The sequence below is a fragment of the Paramormyrops kingsleyae genome, chromosome 9 (genome assembly GCF_048594095.1).
Source record: "Paramormyrops kingsleyae isolate MSU_618 chromosome 9, PKINGS_0.4, whole genome shotgun sequence".
NCBI classification, from domain to species: domain Eukaryota; kingdom Metazoa; phylum Chordata; class Actinopteri; order Osteoglossiformes; family Mormyridae; genus Paramormyrops; species Paramormyrops kingsleyae.
In genome coordinates this window covers 24,867,268-24,876,468 of record NC_132805.1, presented here as the reverse complement: position 1 = coordinate 24,876,468, position 9,201 = coordinate 24,867,268, and the positions used below count along the sequence as shown (strand labels likewise).

The 9,201-nt window shown below is 46.5% G+C and overlaps 1 pseudogene; it reads left to right on the top strand.

Annotated features, from left to right (window-relative positions):
• The first annotated feature begins 874 nt into the window (after positions 1–874).
• LOC111848768 (interferon-inducible GTPase 5-like) lies at positions 875–2,660 on the top strand (annotated as a pseudogene).
• Positions 2,661–9,201: the final 6,541 nt, after the last annotated feature.

Here is a 9,201-nt window from a genome sequence, read left to right as displayed (position 1 = left end):
CCTCTTAAGTCTCCTACATACTCTGCACTCCACTGACTCTCACCAACTCACCTTCGGTAGCAGCCTGCATTCCATCACACTGAAATCTCTCCGTCGCAACAAACAAGTATGTTTGTTCTATGTCCAATTCAGCCTATTGCTATATTGTTCCTGTATAAATGGGCCCCTGGACTTTTTTTTAATTACAATGATCAGATCAGAAGTCTCCATTCTGTCCTGCCTCGTCCCTGCCCCAGGCTCCTCACACTCCAGGGGGTGACTCTCTACACCTACACACAGCACCTTGTTGGGGAGGGTCTTTTGGGGTATAAAGGGGGGTGAAGAACTGTCCTTAATTTGTATTTGATCTGCCTTTCAATACCCGGTGTATGTCTACACTGTATCACATTATATTATTTTTACTGTTCAATAAACCACCGTTTTGCTGAAACTGCGGAGACTCTGCAAGTGGATTCCTTACATCTTATTGGCCTCCCATTCCGTACCTAGAGCCTGGCCCATGGACTAGTGTGGCATTATTAGAAGGTAGGCGCCACACAGGTGTTACATATGCATAGGCAGGCTAAGATATATAGAAAAAAGTACTCAATGATGCACACATATTCCATCTATCCAGACCCTTCTCGACCTCCTATGTCTTGCCTTGACCTGCCCTTCCTTCTGAGCCTCAGTCCTACCACGTCCCCATCTCTTCAGACCTCTCCAGTGTGATGACCTTCTGTCCTTCATGTTCTTGTAGGACTGACTTTCTCAGCTTACGACTTCTTCAGCTCTGTTACCCCAATCAAGAAACAAGATCCATTTCAGTTTGCTGGTCTCCTTCATAAATGCTCCTTGTACCGCATTTGGGTCCCTGAGTATCTGTCATAACACTATGGATGAAAATGAATATGAAATAGTTACTGATGAAGAAGTGGAAGATATCAGAGAGGCACTGGAGAAGGGCACCTTGGCTACAGCAGCTGAGAAGATTCAAGAATATTTTAACCAACTGGATAACGTTACTCTGAACATTACTATCACCGGAGAGTCTGGTTCTGGGAAGTCCACCTTTGTTAATGCTTTCCGAGGGATTGGGGATGATGATGAAATCAACTCAGCCCCCACTGGTGTAGTGGAGACTACCATGGAGCCTAAATCTTACCCCCACCCAAAGTATCCCAGTGTCCAGCTGTGGGATCTACCTGGAATCGGAATCCCCAACTTACACTTACCTTCAGGATGTTGAATCTAAACGCTATGATTTCTTCATCATCATTGCATCAGAGCGTTTCAGGTCCAGCAACGTACAGCTGGCCATAGAGATCCAGAAAATGAAGAAGAGGTTCTATTTTGTGCGTTCCAAGATTGATGAGAACATCCGTGCAGATAAAAATAAAGAGAACCTTTGACCATGAAAAGGCATTAAAAAGAATCCGAGATGATTGTATTAAAGGTAAGGTCTATGAAAATCCTTACAGAAAAGTAGGAGAGGATAGAATGAATAATTCATGGAAAATCATGGTAACAGTGATTACAGAGGTTAGGTGTAAAACGTTTTTCTGTTATTTTTTTATTAGAGCTCTACAGAAATTTTAAGCAGTTTGACATATTTCCCCCCTGTCTTTCAGGCCTTCAGAAACAGGGCTTAACTTCCCCCACAGTCTTCCTGATTTCCAGCTTTGAATTGGGAGGCTATGATTTCCCTTTACTTGAAGGGACCATGGAGAAGGAGCTTCCCAAGCACAAGAGGCATGTCTTGCTGTTGTCCCTGCCAAATATGACCCTAGAAATCAATGAGAAAAAGAATCAATGGAAGATAGCCGTACTATCAGGCACAGTGGCTGCCATACCCATCCCAGGCCTATCAGTTGCTGTTGATGTGACTATTTTGGTCAAAGAGATCTCCAGATATTATTTGGCATTTGGCCTAGATGATGATTCTTTGAGAAAGCTCTCTGACAGAACAGATGTACCCTTTGAAGAACTGAAATCGGTTCTCAAATCTCCACTTAATAAGGAAATATCAGCTGATGTGGTCATTAAGCTGCTGACCAAGGCAGCTGGAGGTGGATTAATGGTTGTTGAGTACCTGGTCAGCAATATTCCTGTTTTTGGATCCATGTTAGCTGGTGGGATTTCTTTTGGGACCACCTACTCCATGTTAAACAGCTGCCTGAATGAGCTGGCTCAGGATTCACACAATGTGCTGATGAGGGCTGTACAGACTGAAGTCTAACACATTGTACTCACCCACCAAATTCATTTCCTGCATAGAGTAAATCTAACACACGTTTATGCTACTCCATTATGTGTATGACATTGTTATTGGAAAGAGGGTTTGTATGTATTCGGATATAATAATTTAAAATAATTTTTCCTTGTTTAAAAAGTAATCACTTTACCATTCTGTTGCTTCTTAAAATGCCAATTCATCTGCATCTGACTGCTCTTTTTGGACAGTCATGTGGCTCAGCAGGCTAAGCTTATTTTTATAAGCCTGTGGTCATAAGGTTACTAGTTCAAGCCCAGCTTTGGCAGTATACTCACATGTTTGTGGGCTCTTGAGCAAGGCCCCAATCTCCTGGTCACCCTTAGCTCTGTGAGCCCTGCTGCTGGTGGCTGCCCTTCATTGCCAAGCTTACTGTCATGTACATGTGTGTCATAGAAAGCAAGATGGATTCAGCAAAAATTTTTTTAAAAAATCCCCACAAGGATCAATAAAGTGTCATCATGTTATAAATAACTGGGTATCACTGTATTTGGTCATTTTATGTCTTATTAGTTACCCATCTGGAGAATTATTGTAGGTCGCTTGCCATTTTTTAAATAATTACATTACTGGTAAACATTCAGATTTTGTTATAAAATATCCTGATTGTATCAAGGTGAAATCTAAATAAAATAATTTTATAAAATGACCATGTCCACATTTTGTTATGTTAAAATAAAAATATTAGATTTCTTTCCAGGCGTATGCGCTGTAATATCTGCAGCACAAGATAAGAAGTTCAGTCCATTAGTATTTGAATTATGCTATTTTTCAATATTGTCCGAAATTTCGTCTGAGAGAATCGTTACTGTGACATATGACTGATGTAGGTTTACTGTGACTGTCTGCCATAGCTGTCCACCACACACTTCCATAGAGAGCGTGCTTTTTCTTCTCAAGCACAGTAGAGGTGAGGTTGGGGAGTGCCACGAGAAGAATGTGGCGCTTGTGGCCCTCCAATTCACTCTCCAGTGTGGTGTGCAGCAAAGGGAAGCCAAAGAGATGTGGCTGGAAGCAAGAGATCAAGAACACATGAGGTTTTTGCTCCCTACTCCTCCTCAATGCTGCACTGCTGTCATTCTGTATCTGATTCAGTATGGCAGACGGCTCTGCGCCAGACTGTGGCCTCTAGGTCATTGTCCACTTTGTTGAATACAAAGTATCTATTTTGGAGCCAAAAACAATTGTTTAAGTTTTTCTGGCACATCCATTCATTGATTCATTCAATGCATGTATTCAGTGAATCTAAGGAACGATAGTCACATGGTGACATTGTAATGTAGAGTTGTGTATCATCTGCATACTTATGGTAAGAGTTATTGTAATGTAGCTGTTACGACTGGCGGGCGGGCGAGTAGGGAAGCAGGCGAGAGAAGCCAGATGACCAGGTAAACAGGGTTTAATCGGACTTGGAAGGCAGACACTCACGAAACGCATAACAATACAATGACGGATCTGGGGAAGACTGACTCAGAGGAGGACTAAATACAAAAGACAAGCTAGACATAACAGGACTCAGGTGATCACAATCAGGGCTGAACACGAGGTAACGAGGTGGGCGTGGCACACATCGGGATCGAACGGAGCGGATCGTGACATAACCCACCCCCAAAGGGGAGGTGACGAAGGAGACGAAACCGGGGAAACAGGACCTGGAAAACAAGAACAAAACCATTAACGAGACCAGGGAAACAGGACCGAGACACAAAACAGAAACAGGGACGAGAAGAAGGACAAGACACGACAAAGAACAGGAAACGCGGACAGGCAGACAGAGAAAGGAGACACAGAGGGGACAGAAAACGGAGGAACAACAGGGCGAGGAGTGAACACAGGAGACACCGAGGGACGAGGAGCAAAGACAGGAGGGACAAAGGGACCAGAAGGGAACGGAGGAGACACAGAGGGACGAGGAGCAGAAACAGGCGGGACGGAGGGAAAGGGAGGAGGAACCAGGGGAGCCCGAAGGAACCCAGGCGGGCGACGGGCAGCGGCCGGAGGGGCCGCAGGCGAGAGGGAGGAGGGAGCAGGAGGGGACCACCCAGGGGCCAAGGGAACGGGACGAGGGAGTGACGGAGGGGACACGGAGGGAGCAGGAGGGAACACCGACGCAGGCAGGCAGGAGGGGGAAGCTGCGGTAGGCGGAGGCGCAGCCGGAGCCGGGGAAGGCGCCGTCCGATGCCAAGCCGGAGCAGGGGGGCCCGGAGGCGGCCGACACGGAGCCGGAGGCGGGACCGAGGACCGGCACCGAGGAACCAGGGGGGTACCTGGAGGAGACCGCCGACCCCGAGCCGGAGGACCCGCAGGCAGCCACCGAGCCACAGCCAGGGGCCGAACGGGCGAGCCAGGGGGCAGGGTGGGACCCGGGACCGACGCCTATGTCCCTGTCCCTTACGGGACACTGAAAGGCGGGGTCCCGGGGGGTGTCGGCCTTGTTGGGGCAAGGGCGAGGGAGTCATCACACGGCCAGCAGGGGGCGCCTTGGGGGGCGCCGCCATCACGTGGCCAGCAGGGGGCGCCTCGGGGGGTGTCTCGTAAAGAGCGTCGGCAGCTGCAGCAGGCGGTGCAGCTGGAGCTGCAGGCAGGATGGGAACAGGCAGGTCAGGAGCAGGCGGGTCCGGAGCAGGCTGGACCGACGAGCAGGGCTGGACGGGCAGAGCGGCGGCCCCAGACAGGGCCGCGGGCAGGACAGGAACGGCGGCCTCAGGCAGGGCCGCGGGCAAGACAGGAACGGCGGCCTCAGGCAGGGCCACGGGCAGAGCGGGCATGCGGCCTACAGGGGGCGCCTCCGCAGGCACCTCTGGCGTGCGGCCAGCAGGGGGCGCCTCCGCAGGCACCTCAGGCGTGCGGCCAGCAGGGGGCGCCTTGGCAGAGCCTTGGCAGAGCGGCGGCAGCAGCAGCAGGCGGTGACGCGGGCAGAGTGGCGGCAGCAGCAGCAGGCGGTGCCGCGGGCAGAGCGGCGGCAGCAGCATCTGGTGCTGCAGGCGGTGCCGCGGGCAGAGCGGCGGCAGCAGCAGCAGGCGGTGCCGCGGGCAGAGCGGCGGCAGCAGCAGCAGGCGGTGCCGCGGGCAGAGCGGCGGCAGTAGCAGCTGGTGCTGCAGACACGTCCGGAGCCGTCAGGTCCGCGATAGGCGCCAGGATCGGCGCCGGGCGTACCGGCGCTGCCCCTTTAAGGGCCTTGGGGATCCGGGGAATCGCATCCCAGACGGCCCTGATCCCCTCATATTCCAGTTGGCCACCCTGGAATATGGAGGCTGCTGGTGACGGCGACTGCGTGGCTGCAGAGATCCCCGCTGGCTTCTGTGTCGGGAGGGGTTCCTCCCGATAATCAGCGGGGAGAGAGGCTGAAAGAAGAGAGCAAGCCCCCAAGTAAACGGTTGGGGTCTCCTCCAGTCCTTTCCCCTTGCGCCTCTTCTTTTTTCGCCGGCTTTGGCTGGGTGGTTGCGATGGGGTTGCCCCGGAGAGAACGAGCGGTTGGAGCCGCTTTTCTGTCACCCCCTCTACCAGCTGCCGGAGATTGTCGCGCACGTCGCCGATGACGTGCGCGCCAGTGAGCGCGGTCATCTCCTGAAGGACCATCCCGCTTTTGCTGGCTAGGTCCCTTAGTTCAGGGTCCTCACGGACCTCTGGCAGGTTCAGCCAGTACAATACCTCGCTGAGCAGTTCGAGGTGTTGTTCCTCGATCTGCGGAGGTGAGTCCTCGAGATCCATCATTCTGTTACGACTGGCGGGCGGGCGAGTAGGGAAGCAGGCGAGAGAAGCCAGATGACCGGGTAAACAGGGTTTAATCGGACTTGGAAGGCAAACACTCACGAAACGCATAACAATACAAGGACGGATCTGGGGAAGACTGACTCAGACAAGGACTAAATACAAAAGACAAGCTAGACATAACAGGACTCAGGTGATCACAATCAGGGCTGAACACGAGGTGGCCGTGGCACACATCGGGATCGAATGGAGCGGATCGTGACAGTAGCATAATTTGAGCATGGGGGAGCATGTAGATGTGAAATAATAGTGTCTCGAGAATGGACCCTTGAGGAACTCCACATGTGATTTTTTTTTTTTTTTAGCTCAGAATCATAATTATCTATTGACACAATGCAATCCCTATCTTATAAAAAATATTTAAAACCAGTTTAACAGGACGCCAGATAGACCCACCCACTTTTCTGGTCTTAATAGTATCAAAACTGAGATTTCTGCAGTCCCGGTGCTGTGGAATGGTTGTAATCCAGACTGAAAAGCATTAAAGCAGGGGTGCCCGACCTTTTTTAACTCAAGATCTACTTTTCAAGTGGCCAGTGTGCCGAGATCTACTAGTTCAAATAGCGAGCCATAGCTATTACTCTTTTGCTCTATTATTACTCTAGCTAATGCCTTTCTACATAGTTAACACGCACACAGCAAATCCAGGTAATTCTCCAAATTGAAAAAGTGTAAATAAATGTATTTCTCTACCTTAGTGGGATCGCTGGCACTGGGAAGCTATCGTTGCAGCTTTACTTTTGGTGTTTGGCTACTTTACTTTTGGTAAAAATTGACTGCTGTGCTGTGTGACTTTTCAATTCTTGCACATTTCGGCTGCGTACGGCTGTTTTAGCAGGGAACTCCAGTCTCAGTTTTTGTGCATCGTTTTGAAATGCCACTCCAAATTGCCCTTCTGCCATTTAACTTTCAACTTTTTTCTACAAAGTTTATTTCAACTTTTCAAGTTTTAACATTTAACATGGTTATTCCTATTTAATCATTACCAAATGCTTGGCAAGTTTTAACTACAGTATGGACAAACAAATAAATACAGAACTTAATGACATTATGCATTCAACAATGAAATTAATTACAAGAAGTATCTTTGTGTTGCCGCGTGGCATGAAGCAGAGAAGAACGATCCACGTTGCAGCTCCAATAAGCAAAGCACTACAGTATATTAGCTCAAAAAAACACAAAACAATAGGTACACAAGGGGTCAATACAAAGCAGATAAATGACAAAACTAAGGCAGGGAGCAACACAAGAAATTACACTGGGACAACGGTAGCAAACTTGGGAAACTACCAAAGCTACAAACATGCAGTAAGAACCACACACCTGCCGCTTGTTAGCCTCGTTATCCATGTGTATATATATATATGTCTGTATTAGCCCTCTTTCTTGAGTTGGTCATTGTGTGGTTCTTACTGTGTGTGTCTATAGCTGTTATTGCCATGTGTTTGCTATTATTTGCTATGGTTGTTTCTGTGATGTTCCCTGCCTTAGTTATTGTAGTTTCCCTACTTCCCCACCCGTCATGGTCCCTTTGTTTTCAGGTACTGCCTTTGTGTTCTGTGTCAAAAAAGCGAGTGAATCGTTAGTTAAAATTTTATGATTTAATAAGGTATATTTCTAATAATTAGTAGATCATCAGGAAGTGTCATTCACCTTTAAAATCTAATTTTGGGAGTTTGTAATTTGTTTCTTCATTTGTTTAACTGTAACACATCTTGGCAAGATCAAAAAACAAGTAAGTCTGTGACAGTCTAAGTCTTATAATGGATAATAATATCAGTTTACTAAGATATGTATATACATTTATAAATTCAAAAGAAAACATAGGCTTCAGTTGGTGAGGCTTAAAGTGGGAGGCTAGTGATGATAATAATGTTGTACATCAGGTAAAACAGGAACTGAGAATATAGCACAGGAGTTTATCACATTGAAAAACATAAATCTTGTTATGTGCACAGAATGGCATCAGGATTCCTATGGGCTAGGATGTACGTCAGTGAACGTCAGTAATAATCCTGTGGTATCGGTTTTATGGAAGCATTGTATCTAGACATGTATATGTTCTCACACGATGCGTTAATCAAACAGGTTACACAAGGAAATGCATGGGGGGGATTAGGGCTGCCTGAACACCTGCCCCTTTGCCCGAACAATTGAAAGTCTCCCCTCCCCTCCAGTGCGAGCACCTGCCCCTAAAAATACCTCTGTACAGATCTGATGTTAAAATATTATATTATATTATATTATATTATATTATATTATATTATATTATATTATATTATATTATATTATATTAATGAATCCCAGCTTCTGTTACTTATACACTGCTGGAAAGCAGTTATCAAAAACTTTCAAAATCATGGTACTGTAGTTCCTTCTATATTTTAGTTTTCATAATGATGCTTTAAAAATAAAATGAAAGTGAAATTTGAAAAGATCTATAATGTCTTTAAACTGAATTATTATGTAGCTGTAAGTTAATGTTTTTGAGTTGTGATTGTGTATTCAAGATCATATTATGTTGCTATACTTTTGTGTCTGAATGTCATGTATATTTGAAAAAGTTTTCAAACGTTTGTCTCCCTTGTACCCGGGCCTGGCCTGGCCAGCACCTCCCTCACCACGCTAGAATTTTAAAGGAATTTGGTCTGTTTCACCTTATATTTATCCCCCACTGAAAAAAGGAAGTAATGGTTGACTACTTAAAAGTTCCAAATCAAACCAGAGAAATTAAAAATATAAAATATGACTGGAAATATTCTTCAGTTAGATTTTAATAATATGATTTTGTAGGAGAGGAGAGATGTAAGGAGTGTGTGCTGGTACAGTGCGTTGCTGCATGATAAACCACCTCACAGATGTGAACCCGAGTGCAGCTGTGTGGCAGGTGATGCCTCAGCACCACACTAGTTTGAATGGAGTAGAACAGTGAGAAGTTTTTTTCTGCTGGCTGGAGTGCCAATCCTGCCACCAACCCCCAAAATTTTCACTGGAAGTTGGAGGACTATTTTTGTAGGGGTGCTACTAAAAGTATTTTTTTAATAAAAAATATTTATTTAATGTCTACGTTCTTCTTTCATTAATTTTACTTCATATAAAAAGAGTTTTGTGAATATTTTGAATGAAAGGCCAAGAGGATAAACAGTCATTTTTTTCCAGGCCTATGTTACTTATACATT